At 37.0% G+C, this 21,596-nt stretch overlaps 1 long non-coding RNA gene across 3 annotated transcripts in view; it reads left to right on the top strand.

Moving 5' to 3' along the window:
- LOC110195773 (uncharacterized) overlaps positions 1–21,596 on the top strand; it is a 50,675-nt gene that overhangs the window by 9,570 nt on the left and 19,509 nt on the right. For 2 of the 3 annotated variants that reach the window (XR_002321006.2, XR_013485097.1), the window contains exons 2-4: positions 5,691–5,774; positions 12,558–12,638; positions 12,735–12,808. This is a non-coding gene — a long non-coding RNA (uncharacterized LOC110195773). Of the gene's footprint in view, positions 1–5,690; positions 5,775–12,557; positions 12,639–12,734; positions 12,809–21,596 lie in introns of those variants that run through there. The other variant, XR_013485098.1, reaches the window with a different exon arrangement.

Genomic DNA, 21,596 nt, shown 5'->3' with positions numbered 1-21,596 from the left:
ATGAATTAGTTCGTTAAGTTAGTTAGCTAGTCACTTAGCAAGGTCTGAAAAGAATGAGACACAATTTTGATGAGGATAATGGGATATTTCCTAAAGTGGGTGTGTCTAGGTAGGGTATAGTGATGGTGATCAGCTTGGACAGCTAAGAGAAGGTTGATCAGAATGCTGGATACCTGCAGTGGTAGGGGAGAGGAAGGAGTAATAGGGATATTCCCTGAGGGGTGAGATATATAGTACCAAAATTCAAAGTGCATATATGTTTGTGGGGAAGAGGAGGAAACAAAGAGTACTTTTTCCTATCTCACAGTTTTACAAATGGTCAGTTCTTCTAGACCAGTACAGAATGATCAATAACACTATGTTCAACAGTAATAAAATTTTGCTTAACGTATATCAAAACAATATCCTAAAAATTAAAATCTGGTCAATATATTAGTCATTTTGTTTATATTGGTAGAATAGTCAGATGAAAAGTGAGATGCAGCATGGTATAGAGGCTAGGACATTGGACTCATATTCAGGAAGACCAGGGTTGAAAAAGAGCCAGGAGTAGGTGATAATACCTAGGTTTTGAGTCTGAGTGAGTGATGGTGATGGGAAAGTTAGAAAGAGGGAAGAGTTTAGGAAAAAAACCCAATTTACTAAACACTTTCCTCACAACACTCTTGTGAGACAATAATGGCTGGTATTTTTGTAGTACTTTAAGGTATATGAAGCATTTTACATATATTAATGCATTTGACCCTAACAAGAACCTGGAGAGTCATGTACTACAGGCATTATTGTCCCCATTTTAACGATGTAGAGACTGAGACTCAGAAGGTTATGTGACTTATAAAATCCTGGATCTCTCTTGAGTCCAAATCTAGCATTGCTATTCAGTTATTATTGTCCTTATTTAGATAAAAAAGCAGACTCATAGAGAAAAACTGATTTACTCATGCTAATACATGTGGTGGTTCTCAAACTTCTTGGCCTTAGGACTCCTTTAAAACCTTGCCCCCCCCAAATGATATTGATTGGAATATATATATATATATATATATATATATATATATACACACACACACATATATATAATATATAATATAAAGTACAATATATTATATATATAACACAATATATCATACCATATATTATATATATATGCATATATATTCCACACAAACATCACATGGAATATAACATATGTACACAAATACAGATGCATATATATTCACCTTTCTATAAATTAATATATCTTATTCACTCAATAAGCATTTATTAAATTCCTACTCTGTGCCAGGCACCATGCTAAGACCTGAGAAAGCAAAAAAAGATTAAAAAAAAACGGTCTCTGATCTCAAGGAACTCACAGTCTAATGGGTTAGACACCATCAAAACAGTTATGCACAAACAAAATATAGACCGAGTAAATTGGAAATAATCAATGAAGGAAGGTGCTAGCATTAAGGGCAATCAGTGGAAGATGAGACGTTAGTTGAGACTTGAAGGAATGCAGGAGATGGAGAAGAGGGATAGTATTCCAAGCACAGAAAACATTCAGTCAGCCAACAAACATTTATTAAGTGCCTACTGTGTGCCAGGTACTGTGCTGAGTGTTAGGAAAGCAAATATAAAAAAGAAAGGCAGTCCCTGGCCTCAAGGAACTTATGGGGAAAGATGACACATACAAAGATTGGCTGTGGGGGTAGGTGGCAAGATGTTGAAGTCAAAGGAATGCAGCCAGTGGGAAATGAAAATATGGCTAGCTTGGACGCCACCCGCCTTAAATGCTCTGTCTACCAATCAGAAGGGCAGAGGGTACAGATGAGGTGTGAGTGCCAAGGCTGATTCTATTTTGTAGGGTGATAAGGTTTCCCAATAATGAGCTTCCTGGGGGATGATTGAGAAGTCTAAAGAAGGGCAGCAGTGGGAAATGAAGAGCCAGTGAAAATGGCCCAGAATTTGAACATGTAACATCTTGTGCAAGGAGACCAGTGTGTAGATTACAGAGTATGGGGGGGGGGAAGGGAGGAATAAGGTATAAAAAGACTGGAAAGGTAGGAGGGACAGAGTTGCAAAGGGCTTTGCATTTCAAACAGAGGATTTTGTATTTTACCCTAGAGGTGATAGGGAGTCATGGGGGTTTATTAAACAGGGGAGTGACATGGTCAGATCTGCATTTTAGGAAGATTAATCTGACTGCTGCACAATGAATTATGAAAAGAGTTTTGAATATGTGGACCCTCTGAAGGGGTCAGAAAGATACAGACCACACTTTGAAAACCACTCACGTACAACTAGTAATACTTGTCCTACTTATCTTGCTCTGAACCCAGGGGATCATTTATTTCACTGAATTATTTTATTTACTAACCATATTTTCAAGCAACATACTTGGATGATCCTTTAAAGTAATTCTATTCAACTAAAATCGATTATTTTCATTATTACTGATGATAACAAGGATGACAGTAAACATATACACAGTGCTTTAGGGTTTACAAAGTACTTCATGTGATACAAAAACGGTTTAGAAAATGAAACGTGCTCTTGGGAGGTAGTGTAATTTAATGGTTAGAGAACTGGCCAGGAAGATCTAGGTTCAAATTCTACTACCAACATATACTTACTGTGTGACCCTTGGCAAGTCACTAAGACTAGCTGACAAGAAGGTGATGACTGGCATTGGCTCCTCTCTGGGATCTTCCCTGGTCAATGAAATCACAGATCCATTCCCTATACTTATTCAAATGTTGGCTAGTTCCTCAGTAGAATAAATCTTTATTCATTTCAGTTGGATTTATCAAAGGAAATTGACATAGATTGTATAAAATGAGGAAGGCAAGAAAATTTTATGATCCAGGCCATTGGCAGGAGTGCTCACACTGATGTAATCACAGATCCTTTGAAGCATTTGAGCCTCTACAATCAGAAAGTGGTGGCTATGTTTCCACAGACACAGCGTAGTGAAGTGGTAATGAAAATGATTTTAATATTCATCTTCAGAGGTTTTTTCATAGATTATTCTTTCCTTGATTTCAAGAAGAGAATAATAAAAAAAATCCTCCTTCCAGTCTCTTGACTTCAAGGGACCTTCATTCTCTAGCTTTTCTGAATAGTTAAGAATGGTGATGGTGAGGATAACAACTATCATTTATATAGCACTTTTGAATCTACAAAAATTATATTATTTTATCCCCACAACAATAAAAGGTAAGTACTGTTATTATCCTCATTTTACAGGTGAGGAAACTGAAGCAGAGGTTAAGTGACTCATCCACTTAGGATGACACAGCTAGTAAAGGTATGAAGCCAGATTTGTACTCAAGTCTTCCTGACTCTAGATCCATTGCTCTATCCACTATACCATCTATGAGGTGTGACAGACTTCATGGAGAAGTTTCTACTGCAAACCTTACCTGTGATGAATATATTGATTAATTAGTCATTAAGTACTTATTATGCTTCCTCACTCGTCAGGTATTGACCAATTAACACGCGATTGTTTTCCCATCTGGCTTTTTATTCCAGTCTTGATCTTAACCCGGTACAACAGGGACACAACAATTTTGGAGACAAGGAGCTTGACATTTCTGCTGCAATATTTTCCCAAGATAGTAGCAGTTACTTGATAGGGCTTTTTCAGGATGACAGAAATGGCACAGACTTTGGGATACTGGGAGCTATATACATTATTGACAACTATCCTCAAAAGTCAGAAAGTTTTCTGGTTACTATTTTAGATTGCTGGATATGGCATAAAGAGGCTAAAATCAACAGCAATGAGACATGATTGTGTCATAGTACTCATGGATATCAGTAGAAGAGTTTGTATGATTCTGTCCATTCCAGGCACTTGAAGTAAATCACATGCCTGGTGGCTCATAAGAGAAATAGAACAAGACGTAGTGTCCCAAGAGAGAGCCCTAAGCATGTTTATAGCCCTTTGATGACCTGTTACTTTTTAGTGTATCAGGAGACCTAAGGTTGTATGGAGTTTTGGAAAGATCTACTCGAGTCAAATTAAAGCTCTATAAATTTAATGTGACTAAGGGAAGGATATTTGTGTTAACCTAAAATTATGTTTACAGCCAAACTTCTTATCATAATGGTCAATAATGGCATGGGAAACTCATTATCTTGGCTCCCTATTTCACAGAAAATAGTCTAATTGTATTAATGAGCTTCCAAACTTCCATGTAATCACATTACCATTAGTTTTTGCTCCTCAGATATAAAAGCTAGTGCTAAAATGTTCAAATATTATTGTTCTGTATTAATGGCTTCTCTCTCCAATTAGTGAGCATCATTATTGCAATATATCAGCACTCACATAGTACGCCAGAGACAGCAACAAAAGACTCCCGGGTAGCAGCATTTTAGAAGCTTCTGAAGAGTTTTATCCTCCGACTACATAGAATCTCCTGGATCTCTATCCCTCCCATTATGACTCGCTACAATGTGCTTCATTCTAGCAATATTGTTAATAGATGAGCTGGTGTAATATTTTTCTCCCTCCCACAATAAAGGGATTCAGCTCTGGACCCCAGATTTAAATATTGAACAGAGTAGATTTACGTGCTTCTGCTAGCTATTTTAGAGAAGGGAGAATATTCTGCCTCATGGAGGACATCACTTACATTCTACTAGAGGTGATGTAACCTGTCTGTTAAGCACATTTTAAAAAGGGATTCTGTATTTTAATGGCCAGTTAGTAGCTGGCTATCAACAGTCTGTGCTCCCTGCCTGGGGACAGCATGCAAGGTTTATTAAATATTAAAAAGTTGTTCATTACTCCGTGGCGCTATGACAACAGAACATCTGCATATTTAGAAAACAGCAAGTTTACATTGTTTTGAGGGGTTGCTTGGGTTCTGGCAGAGGACTGATGTTTGCCTGGCTAAAGAAGCATAAAAATGTGTGCTCCATCTTGGAAGTCCACTTAGAGCTTTTTTTGAGGTTAAAAAAATGTCAGTGTACAAAATAGCCAAACTTCGCTGTGTGTGGAGAGAGAATGAAAATTAAAAACAAACAAACAGAAAAACCTTCCAGTTTGCAAATTTCTAGTTTGTAAATTCAAATATTCCCATGAACCTTGTTTTGGAGGGAAAACCCAATATTTGAAATGCTGACCTACCTCATCATCAATGCTCTTTTTAAACAATTCTTGAAACATCATTCTTTCCCCCCTTCTGGTTTCAATTTGAAGGATCCATGACATTTCATTGAAATATTATCTTTATTGATGCAAATTGTAACCTTTTCCATGCCTTAGAAGGTGGTCTTCATGAGTGCTATGGCCAAAAAAAATTGCATCATGTGTTTGTCCAACTCTCTAGAGATGAGATTCTTCAAACTTATCCAGAATTCTCCTCAGGTAACAGAGTCAGAGTCTGTCCCAGCCTATATTCTGAACCTTTCAAAGGCAGCTGGTGGCACAGTAGATAAAGTACTGTCCCTGGAATCAGGAAGACCCAAATTCAAATTCGGTCTCAGACACTTGCTAACCTGTGTGACCCTGGGAAAGTCACTTAAACCATTTGCCTCAATTTCCTCAAATGTAAAATGAAGATAATATTAGCACCTACCTTGAAGGGTTGTTGTGAAGTTCAAATGAAATAGTACATGTGTAACACAGTGTGCCTGGCACATAATAAATGCTATATAAATTCTCTTACCCTCTTCTCTCTTCTTCCTTTCTCTAGGATAGGACCTGCCAGACCTTGGATTCCTTTGGTGAAGCCTTTGATAACCTAGAGGTATCCCTAGGTCAAGATGAAGCACCATGAGTACGTTAGTGAGGGGAGTTACTTGATATTTCCATATGATTTCATTGACATGTGATTTCATCAGTGTGTGATTTCATTGGTGTAGGGAGCCCACAGTAAGAAATCTCTTGTATCAATGCAGCTTGTCACCTTCACTGCAGCATACAGTGTTAGAGAGTTGCTTAGAAGCATTGAGAAGTGAAATGCCTTCTCTAAAATCACACAGCCAATGTGTTGGAGATGGTTTTTTTTTTATTCTGTGTCTTCCCGGCTTCAAGGCCATTGCCTCTTAAACTTTCCCTGGCTTACCTTTCATAAATTTAATTTAATTTAATTAATTCCATTTAATACTCCTCATTGCCTGAATAATATACAAACTCCTTAACCTGACATTCAAAGACATTTCATCTTCATCCTTATATATCTTCATACACTTTATGTCCCAGCCCAACTGGATGACTGTTAGCCACTCTTCCCTGGCTTCTTCCTGCCCTCTTCTATAACCATGGATTTGTATGAGGTTGTCCCTATGTCTGGAGTGGAAGACCTCACATCTCTGCTACTGAAATCCTGTGCTTTGCTTAAGAGACAGCTCAAGGGCTGCCATCTGTACCTACAAAGCCTTCCCTGATCTCTTTCCCAGTTGAAAGAGATCTCTCTCCTTTCTCAAACTAGTCCTTTTACTTTGTCCAAACCTCTGTTCTGCTCTATCTCCTGTTTTTTATCCTACATTAGGTATGCATAGATTATGGAGCCAGGTGTGACTGGACATGCAAGCACTCTTAGGCCACATTCTTGATAATACATATAATCTTATTTGAGTACGTGTTGTTTTTCCCATTAGAATGCACACAAAGATAGTGTCATCTTTCCTGTTTGCATCCCTTGCACTTAGGGCGATGCCTTCATGTGGTAAATAGTTGATAAATGTTTATTGAATTTAACTGAGGTTAATTTCTCTACAAAGTAGCTAGGTGGTGCAGTTAATGGAACACTGGACTTGGAATCAGGAAGACTAATCTTCATGAGTTCAAATCTGGCTGCAGACATTCTCTGTGTAACCCTGGGCAATTCACTTAACCCTGTTTGCCTCAGTTCCTCCTCTGTACAATGAGCTGAAGAAGTGAATGGCAAACTACTCCCATGTCTTTGCCAAGAAAACTCTGAATGGGGTCACAAAGAGTTGGACTCGAACAACAACAAATTCCCCAACACAATGTCACTCATGTCTTTTTATTTCAGTTTTTATTCCTCTTTTACCAGAAATTCCTACCCCTAACCCATCCCAACCCCAACCCAAGTTCAGTCTTTTCAATTGGCTGTCTTTGTATCCATTTCCTTTGACCACAATGTTCAATTATGCCATTTCTCAGAAGGTTTTGAGACAGTATTGAATGACATGAGATTGCCCAAGATCCAGAGAGATTGCCCAACGTCTGGGAAGCTTTGAATGGAATAGGAAAAAATAAATACTCAGGAGAGAGGGAGTTCTTAGGGTTGTATGTTTCCAAAATTTCCTCTATGCTTCCTGTGACCACTGGAGAAAGATGACTATCACTGGATCTCTGTGATTGCTACTGTAAAGTTTCCATTAATGAATTTGTATCTTATCACTTAAAGAAAAAAAAAGAAACAACTTTCTGCACATTGTATCCTAGGCTTATTTAGTGAGGGAATATGAGAATCAGGATTCAGGCTCTGCTGCTTACGTAGCTTTTTCCTTTGGACGTGTCGCTTCCTCAGATGTATAAAAAGGGGGCTAGACTAAGTAATCTCTAAATTCCTTTCCAGTTCTAATATTCAATGGTCCTATATGTTGACTCAAGACAATTTGAGTTCAAGGAGAGGGGCTGGAAAAGAATAATTCTAGAAGAAGTGATGTGTGTGTGTGTGTGTGTGTGTGTGTGTGTGTGTGTGAAAGAGAGAGACAGAGACAGAGAGACAGAGACAAAGACAAAAACAAAAACAGAGAGACAGAGACACAAAGAAACATCCTCAAAACTAAAAAAAAAATCTCTGGAAGAATCAAATGGGTAATAATATAGTTTTTTAGGAGTCTTTGAATTTTAATTTTGATCTTTCATTGTGAACAGAAGTCTAAAGGAAGCTTTTTTTTTTGCTTATTTATAAATCCTTGCTTCACATTTTCAAAGTTTCAAAGTATCCAACTTTTTTTGGCGTCAGAGATGAATCTTGCCAATTTATTCCTGAGGTAGTATCTATCCCGGAATTTGTCTCCATAGCCAAGGATTGAGTTGATAAAGAGAAGCCGATCTTTTTTGTTGTTGTTGTCATTACTGCTGGCTAAGGCTGACAAATGGTTTTGTCCCAGCCTCCCCTGTACATTATTAATGAAGAATATTGTTCTCACCTGAGGCTAACCCGATTTCTTGTGTGAACCTTTGGCAACTAACTGTCTCTCTGTTGTCTGAAGTGCAGAGCAGAAATCTCTCCCCAGCTCTCTCCCTTAAGAAGTAGTTTAACATGGAGAAGGCCATGGCTTCAAATTAGGTATGGAATAAAGCCCTGTGATAAATAAGGGCATCTGCCACCCAGATTGCCACTTGTTTGGGGATTAAAGTATCGATTTTTGAATGTTGCTGTGATTTAGACATGGGTTAATTAAACATTTACATATATGGGCTGAACAATATATTGTGGAGCACAATAATATGCACTTTAATCAGAAACGGTGGGTGTTGTGTGTTTGCTTGCTCCATGTTAATTGGCACCATGCTGGCTCAAGCTTAGGTATTTGGGTAGATGGAAGAAAATAGACATGGTGTTTTAAATATTTTAATTAGGACCAGCAGTTCTCAGCTCACTCATTTCTCATTGGATTGTTTTTCATGCATGAATAAATTAGCTAGCATGGAAAGACCCGGCAGAAAGTGGTTGCCCTCTGGCTATAAAATGAGTCCTGTTCATTAATACTTTAATGAAATTAGCTGTGAGCAAAATATTATTCCTTTTAACTGTGTTCTAATTTCTTAATTTTAATTAGGCACATAATTGTAGGGTGCTGAAATTATCTTCATGTACAGCAAGAAAAGTTCCATCACCAGCAGCCTGTGGCTGAAACTCCCAACACTCCCAACACACTTGAGCTTGAAATTTTTTCCTTCCAACTTTTTTTTTCTTTTCATTTGTCTTATCCCTCACATGGCTGTGGTGAGGTATACTATTCCAGTTTCAAATATGATGCTTTGGTATTATGTAATATGAAACCATAGAAAAAATTCGATCAGAATGTTTCACTTCTAGATTTTTGTCAGTATCTCAATCAACCAATAAGCATTTTATCTCGCCCTGTAGGGCCTTTTTGAATTGCTTAGATCAAGTTTTGTTTCCATTTCTGCATTTACATCTGACAGCTGTAGCTCAGGAGTATTTCATTTAGGGGAGGGGATATCTCTGTACCTGAACATGAGCGTCTGAACCAACCAGAAGATGGCCCCAAAGTGAAAAGTACTAATGATTCCACCAAACTCAGCTCTTTCGGCAAATGCCGTAGTATTTATAGAGATTTAGGTAAATAGGAGAGCCTTGCTGAAATGGAACTTCCGAATTTCTCAAACTAATAATCTGAACTCAATAATTTCAACTCTTGAAGACTGATAGGCTAACCACTCTGAGGCCAGTCCCCTAACTTCCACTTGCAGATCAGGTCCCCAGAGAGTGGTTGCCACTGCTTGTCTCAGAAATCTATCAAAAAGCCCTGAGTGTACTGTTTCTAGTACTGTTGCTCAAGAGCTCCCACCAATGTGCTTCCTATTGATTATCAGCCATTTGCTTCAATGGGTTTTACAAAAAGTGTTGACTAAGGAGGTATATAGTAAGAAAAATTGTCATGAAACATTTCCCACAAACCAGGGGTGCACTCTCCCTTTGTACACTTAAGTCCTCTGGGTGGGGTTGGGCTCAAAGTTAAGAGTATGATAATGGTGAAACAGATGTCTAGAGAACTCATATTGCTAAGGGGTAATTTATAGCACCTGGTTATTGGAAGTCCTTTTTTTTCATTTGTGAAGTTCACTGTGGGAAATCACGAGTGATGGATAAGTCACTTGACTGTTCCGGCTCCTCCAGAGAGTGTAGTGTCTTTACAACCTCTCTAATACATTCAATGCTTATGAGGTTTCTATCTGAGCGTGATTTCCTCAGAGTTTCTTCTTGGTCACACTCTGACTCCTGTAGCTATTACAACTAACTCTAGAGGACCCGGAAGAGGGTCACTTGTGGGATCTCAGGATTTCCCTAATTCATATGGTCTCTTTCTCTTCCCCCTAAACAATGCCCTCTCAGAGCCTTGGCTGGAACTGTGACACCACTATATTGGACTGCTTATGGACTTCATGATTCTGAGCCAGCTTTCTTTTTTATGCATAGGCCAAGAGCTGTGTCTCATTCTTTTAGCCAACCAGTCATTTGTCTTTATCCAATGATCAAAAATGACTTAACCCTTCAAATTGATTAAGGACTTGCTCACATAGATTTTATACTTTCGATTGATTGATTGTTTCAATTATCTGTCTAAACATTCCATGATTATATTAATTGAGATTGGGCTGAAACACCCCCACCCTTAGAATGGTAAGACATTTAAATTCAGATATAAAATTATAAGCCCCCCTCCAAGGCACACAAAATAATTTAATATTTTTCTTTCCTAAAAAATATTTTTCCTTTACATACATTTAAACATGTATGTAAAAATGTAAACATGATAATTTAGATGTATCTGTAGGGAGGAATATACAAATGTAATAATACAAAGGATGAAAATTAGTTCAAACAATTTTTTATTTTCCTTCTATACACTAGGACATAATATAATGGATTAGATTATTTTTCTTCTCCTTTTTACTCCTGCCCTCTCCATTGTTAAAATGAATGGTTGTTGATCTGAATCACACGTTATTTAAAAAAATGAAATGTTTACTGATTCATTATGGAGTACCAATATTCCACTCAAATTAATCATCTGTTCTTTATCTCTCTCTCACTTTCATACCTACTTGCCACCTTTTCCAGTCATGTATGTCCTCAGTGATATCCTTTACACCATGTCTTTTATTAGCACGACAACATGATAAAGTCTGCCTGTGTCCACCATATACCTTTTCATTGCCTTCTGAATTATTATCATTTTAGTTCTTCTGAGATCATGCTACTTCAGGATTTATAGTCATGTAGAATCACCAGGAAAGCAGTGGTATTAAAAAGTGTGGCTTTTGCAAGGCCAAGTATTTTGGAATTATTGAAGGCACTATGAAAATTTCTCAAGGCCACTCAATTCCAGGACCAGCTCATTGTCCATGTTTAGTACTTGGTATCCAAGACAGGCACACGGAGGGACTAGTTGGATGGACTTTGCTACCTACCTTACTGAACTAAACTTATTTAAAAAAACTAAAGACCTTCTATGAAAAGGATATTCTTTTAGGTACTGATAAAGATACAAAAATACAGTCCCTGCCTTCACGGAACCTATAGTCTAGGAGGGGTATAAGATACTCAGAGGCAACTATAGTGATCAATGTCATAGCATTAGAGAGTTGCAGAGCAAAGTGGCCTGAGGAGTAAAGCTTTTACTTCAGGACACAGAGGACCAGAGAAGTCTTCATGAAGGAGTTTGAGTTTAAGCTAAGACTTAAGAACAAGTAAAAATTCACTAGGTAGAGAGGGGTAGGAAGAATACTCCAGGAAAGGGGAACAGAACGAACCAACACATAAGTCAAGAAAGCATACGTCATGCTTTATGGAGCATGCATTGTCATGGAGATCAGGTGAGATAATAATATATGTAAATAACTCTGTGAACCTTAAAGTGCTATATAAATGTAAGCTATTATAATTATGAATAGTTCAACTAGCTGCATGTCTGGACAAAGTGATTTTCATTCATTTGTCTTCCTAGTATGGAAAGTTAGACCAAACTCTCGCATTACTATTGATTTCACAAAGACAAATTTGTAATTATATAATGTCTTCTTATGGTGAGGAGCATTGGAAGAACCTTATCATCAACAGGAGATCCTTTTTTTGCACGACATTTTCCATTATTTGGATAAATCCCTTTGGCAACCATGTATCTATTTAACAACTCATTTAATGTCAATATTCAGTGGATTTTTGAATAAAAGATTTCTGAAGTCATCTATAATGGGATTTCTTATAATTTTGAAATATGTTTGAGAGAAATCTTTTCTGAGAAGAGTTTTTAAGACTGTATTTTGTCCAACAAAGATCAATACTTTATAAAAATCAACATATGATAAATCTACAGGGATCCAATATTTGTTGTTATCTCTCTGTCACCTCTGTAACCATAAAGATTTTATATGAGTTCAGTTAATTTTCAAATTAGCTGAAAAGAACTGCTTGTTTCTTCATTATATTTTCAGTGAAGATTTCTTCATTGCATATGTAAACCAGAGGTGTCAAACACATTGTCATCAGGTCACACAGTACTCTTGAACCAGATTCCAATGTAATTGAGAAATACCTAATAAAATAAATAAAAACATGACAAAACATAGATAATCTTAAAATGAGATTTTCTAAGTCATTATGTGGTTTACAAGAATCCTTATATGCTCACTCTTTAGTAACTCCCATTTCTATTTGGGTTTGACAACATTGTTATACACCAATCTTATAAAGATTATAGCCTTCAGAAAGCAAATTGGTAGTTGCTAGTATCTTCTCAGTTGTCTTTGTGTGGGGGGAGGAAAGATGGAATATAGTTATGGTGGTGATGGAGATAAAAATCATAGTTCATGATCTTTTCCATTCTTTCAGGGCAACAGTATCAAGCTCAAGTAGAAATAGGATCTGCTAATCTGTACTTAAGGATGGAGGGGACACATTGAAAACCAATAGGTTAGAAACAAATTATACATTGGAAAAACCACATAAAGATTATGTCATATTGTCTTTTTTTGTTGTTAAATATTACCCTATTATATTTTAATTTAGTTCCAGGTGCACTTGTAAACATTGAGGACTGCCTACTTGATACCTCTGATTTAGAATCTTCCCTTCTGCAAGGTATCCTAAAAAATTGATTCTTTTTGTTTGTTTTTGGTTTTTGGCTAGGCAATGGGGTTAAGTGACTTGCCCAGGGTCACACAGCTAGTTAAGTGTTATGTGTCTGAGAATACAGGGCCGGTGCTCTATCCACTGACCTACCTGGCTGCCCCTAAAAAATTGATTCTTGAACGTCTTTAAAATTGTGTAAGCTCTATCACGAACTTCTTCCATATGTGTGGTTGGCCAGATTTAGTTGCCTAGCCTAATCTTCTGAAGTGCCTTTATTCTTCACGTGGTACATTACATAAAGGCTTAAAGTACCAATTTGGTTGTTTCACTATTGGATTTTTATGGATTGTTGTAAAAAATACCAACAGATTTGTTCCAGTTTGTATCTGTTTATTGCCAGTATGATTTCATAAGCATGATCTGGTTTGGAGAGTGCTCATGTCAAAATATCTGCAGAATCATTTTGTTCTCTGCTTTATTTCTCCCTGGTTTAGGTATCAAGAACATATTTGTATTGTAGAAAGATTCAAATGGTGCCTTCTTTTCTTCTTATTGCAAACAGGGAATTGTTTTTTGAATATTTGATAGAATTCACTTGTAAAATTCATTTGGCCCTGGAGATTTTTTTTCTTTGGGAGTTTATTTATGGCTTGATAACTTCTTTTTCCTCTACTAGTTTATTTAGTCCATTTATTCTTTTGTTAGTCTGGGAGTTTCATTGTTGTTATTTAGTCATTCAGTTGTGTCTGATTCTTCATGACCCTATGGACAACACACCAATACATCAATACTGTCCATGGGACAAAGATACCAAGAGACTTCGAGGGATATGAGAGCTAACTGATGACACTGCCTCCATAGACAGCAGCAACTCCTCCATATGCATGTAATTTTTATCTATATTTTTCCTAATTCCTCCATAGAAACAATCAACAAATCATTCAAGAAGCATTAATAACTGCCTAATATGTGTTGGGCAATGTGCTAGGCACTAATAGTACAATCCTCCCTCTCAAGGAGCTTAGATTCCGTCATGGAAGACAAAATATGTAGATGTGTGTGCAGAATAGGTATATTCAGAATAAATACAAAAATAAGTAAAAAGATCCACTTAAAGTTCTAGAAATCTTCCTGGGGTGGGGAGAAGGAGAGAAAGGGGAGGAAAAGAGGCAATAAGCATTTATATGGTGCTACTATGTACGGAGCTAAATGCTTCACAAATATCTCATTTGATCCTCACAGCAACTCTCTAAGGTGGGTGTGGTTATAATCCCCATTTCATAGTTGAGGAAACTGAGTCAAATGGCTTGCTTAGGATGGCGCAGCTTGTAAGTTTCTGGGGCTGAATATGAACTCAGGTCTTCCTGACTCCAGGCTGAGCACTCTATCCACCCAGCTGCCTTGAGTGTTTTGGTACCAAAAAAGCAACAGGGCTATCCATTTGTCATTTCTCATTCTTGCTACATGACCTGCCCACCTCCTTTTCTAGACATACATGTCCTTGCTGCTGTGTCTTTGGCTATGCATCCCTGGTAACACAGTAAACCTTACTTACACCCACCATGCAGCTTTTGATTTTCCCATGCTTTGCTTTCAGGTACAAGTTATATTTAATCTAGATGTTATTGATGTAACCCAGCTAAATGATGTATGATAGCTAATTGTAATACTTGGTTATGTCTGAAATGAATGAACTGAATTCAGGTTTGCTTTCTGTTAAAACTAATATTATTTTCTATGTAGTTGGAATTCAATTTTCTGCTTTTTCACAGATTGCCGTTGGAAATAAGAAAGCCAAGGGATTTATCATTTCCACTGGCAATCTTGTTTTGCTAGATAAACAATTTAAAATATAATCTACTGTATAGTCTGGTAACATGTGATGTGACCATGGGAAGTGTTTACTTTTCACCTGTGGCCAGTCTTCCATCACCCTCTGTATACTCTCAGGACCTAAGATTGAAAGATTTAGTTTATGTAACCTCTAAATCATAATTTAAGAATTCCCACTAAATGCTGGTCAAACCACTGCTTTTGATGGAACTGGAATTGGTTGTATTTTATCAATAGAATGAGTTTGAAGGATTCCAGTTTGATGAAATGACTGTCTTTGTGTTTATGTGATTTTATTAAGGCAGTTTGCAATGTGAATTTTCTCTGTGTGCTGGTTGGATCTCCCACATACTTCCGCAGAGGTCTGCCTGAAAGCAATTTAAACGAATCATAGATAATGCCTCTATTTATGCCTCCCACCTTTGCCCTATTACAACCTGTTGGAGTAGGGTATAGAGAGGGGCCAAAGGGAGATTCTTTTCTCAGTGAACTGAAGGTTGGGAACTATATTAAGAAAGTATGGGAAGAAAGAAAAAGGGAAAAAAAGAGAAGGAAAGAAAAAGAAAATTAAGATATAAAAGTACAATCATAAGGGCATATGATTGGTTATGTCATATAGATTTATATACTCATAGAGTTCAAAATACTTTAGATATCATGTAACTTAGCCCCTCCATTTTACATATGAGGAAACCAAGAAACGGAATGAATTGTTTCAAGAATCTAAAAGCAAGATTAGACTTCAGCTCTCTTGACTCCCATTATGGGATTTAATCCATTGTACTAGGCACTCTAATGGTTTAAAATAAATATATAAATAGTATAATCATAGATAATTAAAATATAATAAAAATATAAATATAAAAAATAGTTTCTTAAAAGTCAGTACAGTTTTGAGCTTTAATAGCTTAAATATGTAGCTTAATGTAGTTTTATAGAGCCTAAATAGATTTTAAAACTTGAGATGCAGTAAGATTTTTGGGACACCTGGTAAAATAACTGACTTAATTCATTGGTGTGTGTCTTGAGCACAGGCATAGTTAATATTCCACATTTCGTTATGGGCAATTGCATATGTTCTGGAATCCATTTAACTTCCTTTTAGCAGTAATTTATTAAGTGCCTCTCATGTATGAGGCACTGAGGAAAGGAGGAGAAAGGAAAGCAAAGATAAATAAGGCCTTAGTTCCTGCCCTCCTGGCGATCGTAATGATTCATGGAATCACTTTGTATTTATTTTATAGATATCCTGTATTTATTTATCTATAAGCACGTAGTAGAGAGTTCTCAGTAGAACATAAAGTCCCTGAGGGCAGACTCTGTTTTGTTTTTTTATTTGTATACTCAGTATCTGGCATAGTGCTTAACACATAATAAGTACTTAATAAATGTTTGTTGATTGATTTCTATCTCAAAGATATAGATAGTCTCAGTTACCAGGGCAGTAGTAGCAGCTCCAAAGTGGCCAACTAGGGCAAACTAAGTATATCTGGTAATACCTCCCAGAAGCAGCAGCAGCATGTGACTTGTTGAAACTATGTGATAGTCAGAGGATCAGAGATCTAGAACTAAATGGGACCTTGGATGCCTTTATCCAACATTTTTCTTCACACATGAGGTAATTGAAGCTTGGGGAGATTAAATGACTGGCCCTACTTCATATAGGTGGTGTCAGAGGTAGGATTCAAACTCAGATCCTCTGACTTCAGAACTAATGTTCTTCCTGTTATAAGACCCTGCCTTCCATATGATAAGGGAATATGATTTCTAAAGACATGTAAACATGGTTAATTGTCTTTGAAACATTGTATTTTATCACAATCTAACAATAAGCCTTTATTAAGCATCTACTATACGCCAGCCATTGGGAATTCAAAGACAGCCCTGACTCTCTCTCTAATGGTAGGAAATAACAGGTCCATAAAAAATTAAATAATGGTAATAATAGCTGGGGGCAGGTAGGTGGTGCAATGGATAGAGTGCTCAGCCTGGAGTCAGGAAAACTCATCTTTCTGAGTTCAAATTCAGTTTCAGACACACAAGCTATGTGACCCTGGGCAAGTCGTTAATCCTGTTAGCTTCAGTTTCCTCGCCTGTAAAATTGGGTCACAAAGGGTCGGACAGGACTGAAAAACAACCAAACAACAATGAAAAATAACAGTTAGTATTTATATAGTACTTTAAGGTTTGCTAATGCTTTAATGTATGATTTCATTTGATCTATATGATATACTTATGAGGTAAATGCTATTATTGTCACCATTTTACAAATGAGGAAAATGAAGCTGAGTAAGGTTAAGTGACTTTCCCATTATTACACCTAGAAAGTATCTGAGGCAAAATTCAAACTCAGTCTTGATTCCAAATTATGGATTTTATGGATTTAAATATGAGATTTAATTTGTTGATACTGTAATATCTTTTCACACTTTTAGTTTGGCTAACACTGAAAAATTTTCATATCCAAGATAAAAATCTAATCTTTAAAAATTAAAATTTATTTTTAACATTTTTTTATTTTTAAATTTTGAGTTTTTAAATTTTCTCCCTCCTTTCCATCCCTTCCCCATCCACTAGAAAGGCAAGAAAAATGATATCAATTAATCCTGAAATCATGCAAAACAGTTCCATATTAGCTATAAAACAAAAATGGAAAAAAATAAATAAGGAAAGAAAATCATACTTCAATTCGCACTCAGAGTTCATCAGTTCTCTCTCTGGAGGTGGCTAGCAGTTTTTCATCATGAGTCATTTGGAATTGTCTTGGATCACTGACTTGATCAAAGTAGCCTAGTCTTGATTATCATTACAACTTTGCCGTTAACTGTGTACAATGATATCCTGTTTCTGTTCGCTTTACTTTGCATCAGTTCATGCAGCTCTTCCTATTTTTTTTCTGAAACAACCTCCCTAGAGATGTCTGTAGCACAATAATACTCCATCACATTCATGTGCCACAACTTGTTCAGCCATTTCCCAATTGATAAGCATCCTCTCAATTCCCAATTCTCTGTCACTACAAAATGAGCTGCTGTAATTTTTTTGCATATAGATCCTTTTCCTTTTCCTTTGATCTCTTTGGGGTACAGACCTTGTAGTGGTATTGCTGGGTCAAAGGGTATGCAGTTTTATAGTCCTTTGGTCATAGTTCAAAATTGTTCTTCAGAATGGTTGGACCAGTTCATTGCTCCACCAACATTTTGTTAGTGTGCCTATTTTTCCTCATCCCTTACAGCATTTGTCATTTCTGATAGGATGAAGTGGTATCTCAGAGTTGTTTTAATTTGTGTTTCTTTAATCAATAGTGATTTATAGCATTTTTCCATATGGTTATAGATAGCTTTGATTTCTTCTGAAAACTGCCTGTTCATATCCTTTGGCCATTTATCAATTGGAGAATGGTTCTTATTTTCATAAATTTGTCTCAGGCCTCTATATACTTGAGATCAAGACCTTCATTAGAGAAACTTGCTGTAAAAATTTTAATATTACTTCATTGTCTATAGTGCCTTTTAATAAAATGTATTTTCCTTGATTATCCCTTTTAATTAGGTCTACTTTTGCTTTTGCCTTGTCTGAGATCATGATTTCTACTTCTGCATTTTTTTTCCCTATACTGTAGGTGAAGCATAATAGAGTGCTTTAGCCCTTCATTTCAACTCTCTACATGTCTTTCTGTTTGTAAGTAACATATTGTTGGATTCTGGTTTCTAATCCATTCTACTATCTGCTTCCATTTTATGGAATAGCTCATCCCATTCACATTCAGTTGAAATCACTGTGTATTTTCCTGTATTCTATTTTGTTCTGTTTCTTCTCTCTCTCTCTCTCTCTCTCTCTCTCTCTCTCTTTCCTTCTTTCCCTCTCTCCCTCTCTCTTTCTCCTTTCCCCCCTCAAAAGTCTGTTTTACTTCTGATCAGTGCCTCCCTTAATCCATCCTCCCTTTTATCTTCCCCCTTTCCCATATCTCTTATTTCTTTCCTCTCTTATTTCCCTATTGGGCAAAATAGCATGTGTACACACACACACACACACACACACACACACACACACACACACACACACATTATTCCCTATTTGAACCAATTCTGATGAGAGTGACGTTCAAGAATTGCCCACCACCCAAACATTGTAAAATTCCATTGTAAAAGCTCTTCCTTGTGCACCACTTTTATGTTAGAAAATTTGCCCCATTCTACCTCTCTTTCTACCTTCTCCTAATGTATCCCTCTTTCTCATTCCTTCATTTTTTTGAAGATCATCTCAATACAGTTGATTCACACCTGCGCTCTCTATGTAGACTCCTCCTAATTGCCCTAATAATGATGAAGCTCTTAGGAGTTATGTGCATCATCTTCCCATGTAGGAATGTAAACAGTTTAACTTTATTGAGTCTCTTATGATTACGCTTTCATGTTTACCTTTTCATATTTCTCTTGAGTCTTGGGTTCAAATGTCAAATTTTCTATGCAGTTCTGGTCTTTTCAATTCCCTAAAGGATTTTACTCAGTTTTGCTGGGTAGGTGAGTCTTTGTTGTAATCCTAGCTCCTTTGCCCTGTGGAATATATCCCAAGCCCTCTGCTCCTTCAACATGGAAGCTGCTAAATATTGGGTGATCCTGACTATAGCTTCACAATATTTGAATTTTCTTTCTGGATGCTTCCAATATTCTCTCCTTGACCTGGAAGCTCTGGAATTTGGTTATAATCTTTCTAGAAGTTTTCATTTTAGGATCTCTTTCAGGAGGTGATAGGTAGATAATTTCAATTTCAATTTTACCCTCTGGTTCTAGGATATCAGGGCAATTTTCCTTGATATTTTCCAGGTCAGTTGGCTTTCCAATTATATATTTCACATTTTCTTCTTTTTTTCATTCTTTTGACTTTGTTTTGTTGTTTCTTGTTGTCTCATGGAATCATTAATTTCCACTTGCCCAATTCTAATTTTTAAGGAAATATTTTCTACAGTAAGCTTTTATACCTCTTTTTCCATTTGGCCAATTCTGCTTTTTAAGTAGTTCTTTTCTTCAGTGAGTTTTTGTGCCTCTTTTGACATTAGACCAGTTCTGTTTTTAAGGTGTTAATTTCCTCAGTATTTTTGTGCATTTCCAAATCATTAATTCTCTTTTCATAATTTTCTTGCTTCACTCTCATTTCTTTTCCCAATTTTTCCTCTGCACATTTATGCCTTTCTTTAACTCTCATAGAATTTCTTGTTGAGCTTGAGTCCAATTGGCATTTTTCTTTGAGACTTTTTAGCTGTTTTCACATTGTTATCTTCTGAGTTTATGTCTTAGTCTTCCCTTCCACTGTTGTAGCTTTTTATGGTCAAGTTCTTTTGTTGTGGTGGTTGTTGTAGTTTGCTCATTTTTCTAGCCAAGTTCTTGACTTTGAACTTCATGTGAAAGTTGGGCTCCCCTCATCTGAGGGTGAGGAGGCACTGTGCCATGGTTCAGACTTTTTTGTGCTGCTGTTTTCAGAGTTAATTCTGGAGACCTGCCAGTTTTTAGTGGTTCCAAAGTGGTATGATCTGGGGAGAGGTGTAGTCACTGCTCTCCTGGTCTGCACTCTGTTCTTTATCCAGAAAGGGCTCCTGCAGCCGCAAGTTCTAGCACTCTCTCTGTGTTGGAACTGCAACCAGGGCCCCTACTCCCTTGTAACCAACCACAGGTACTCCTCTCTGCCCTGGAACTGTACCCTAGAACTATGTATAGGCAATAGAGTTGCCAATCATTGCCAGCTGCTCCCAGTGCCAGCAAAGGGTCCCCTGTAATCTCTTTCTGACCAGTTGTCCAACCCCTTTACCCTCTCTCAGCTAAGAGTGCCCAAAGTTGCTACTGCTGCTGCTGTTCCCAACTGCCTCTAAGGGCCCCCTCTGTGCTCCGGCTGTGCCCCAGACCAGCTCCCGCTCTGGTGTCACAGACCTCTCCTACTGACCTCCTACATTATCTTAGGCTGGAAAAGTATCTCACTCTGACCTTTTGTTGGCTTTGCCACTCCAAAATTTTACTTGAGGAGTTATTCTAGAGTTATTTGGAGGGGAATGTTGGAAGAGTTCAGCTGGGTTACTGCCTGTACTGTTACCTCGGCTCTGCCTCCCCAAAATTTAATCTTTGTTTTTATGAGTTAGCCCAAATCATGTGCTGGAGTCTATAAGGACTTCAAGTAGAAACTTGAATATTCAGTACCATTTAATTATCCTCATTTTTCTATTAAAAACATTACTCTAGGTTGATGTTTCCTAGATTGATATAGTCTATATTTTAAAATTCTGGCTTATACCTATGTTTTCAAAGCAGCCTTTTAGTTAATCAGTCTGCTTGATCATTTGAGTTTATCAAATTCATTTTGTGCCCATGGAGGTATTCTTGAGTTCTTGAGGAATCTTTTAAAGAGGCTATTTTAAATGTGACATAAATCTTTCATTTTATACATGCCATGTAATAATGAGTTTTATGTCCCAATTCCTAATAAAAATATGCTAAAATGTGATTTCATTATTTAAAGATAATGTTTACTGTTAAGCTTCTCTCAGAAAAAAATTTGCTTCTCTTAGGAAAAAAAGTCATTTGTGAAGGACAGAGAGAATTCATAGGGCATCACGGATGACAGTATGGGAAGCAAAGGAGTAGGGAAAGAGAGATAGGTAAAGGGGAAGGAGAAGACTGAGGTTATTCTAGGGACTCAGCTTTCATAGCATTGTGGCTGGAACAATGTGTCCCTCCCTCAGGGAGCCTCTTCCACTACTCATCCCTTTGATTTAATTTCACTAACAATTTGGGAAGCAGATTTGGCTTTCAGTTAAATTAGAAACATTACCTAAGAGTGACAGTTAATTCAATTGATGTTTCCTTCTGTTACTTTTTTGTGTGTTTAATCACCATCTGTATTCAGGGGCTCTAGTCCCCCCAAAGATGAGTTCATTTCTTCATGCAGGAATATGTTTTCCTCACTGTGGCTTGACTT

The sequence above is a fragment of the Phascolarctos cinereus genome, unplaced genomic scaffold (genome assembly GCF_003287225.1).
Source record: "Phascolarctos cinereus isolate Bilbo 61053 unplaced genomic scaffold, phaCin_HiC Scaffold_3;HRSCAF=262, whole genome shotgun sequence".
NCBI lineage: Eukaryota > Metazoa > Chordata > Mammalia > Diprotodontia > Phascolarctidae > Phascolarctos > Phascolarctos cinereus.
The sequence above is the reverse complement of the archived record's forward strand: the minus strand, read 5'-3'. Positions and strand labels throughout refer to the sequence as shown.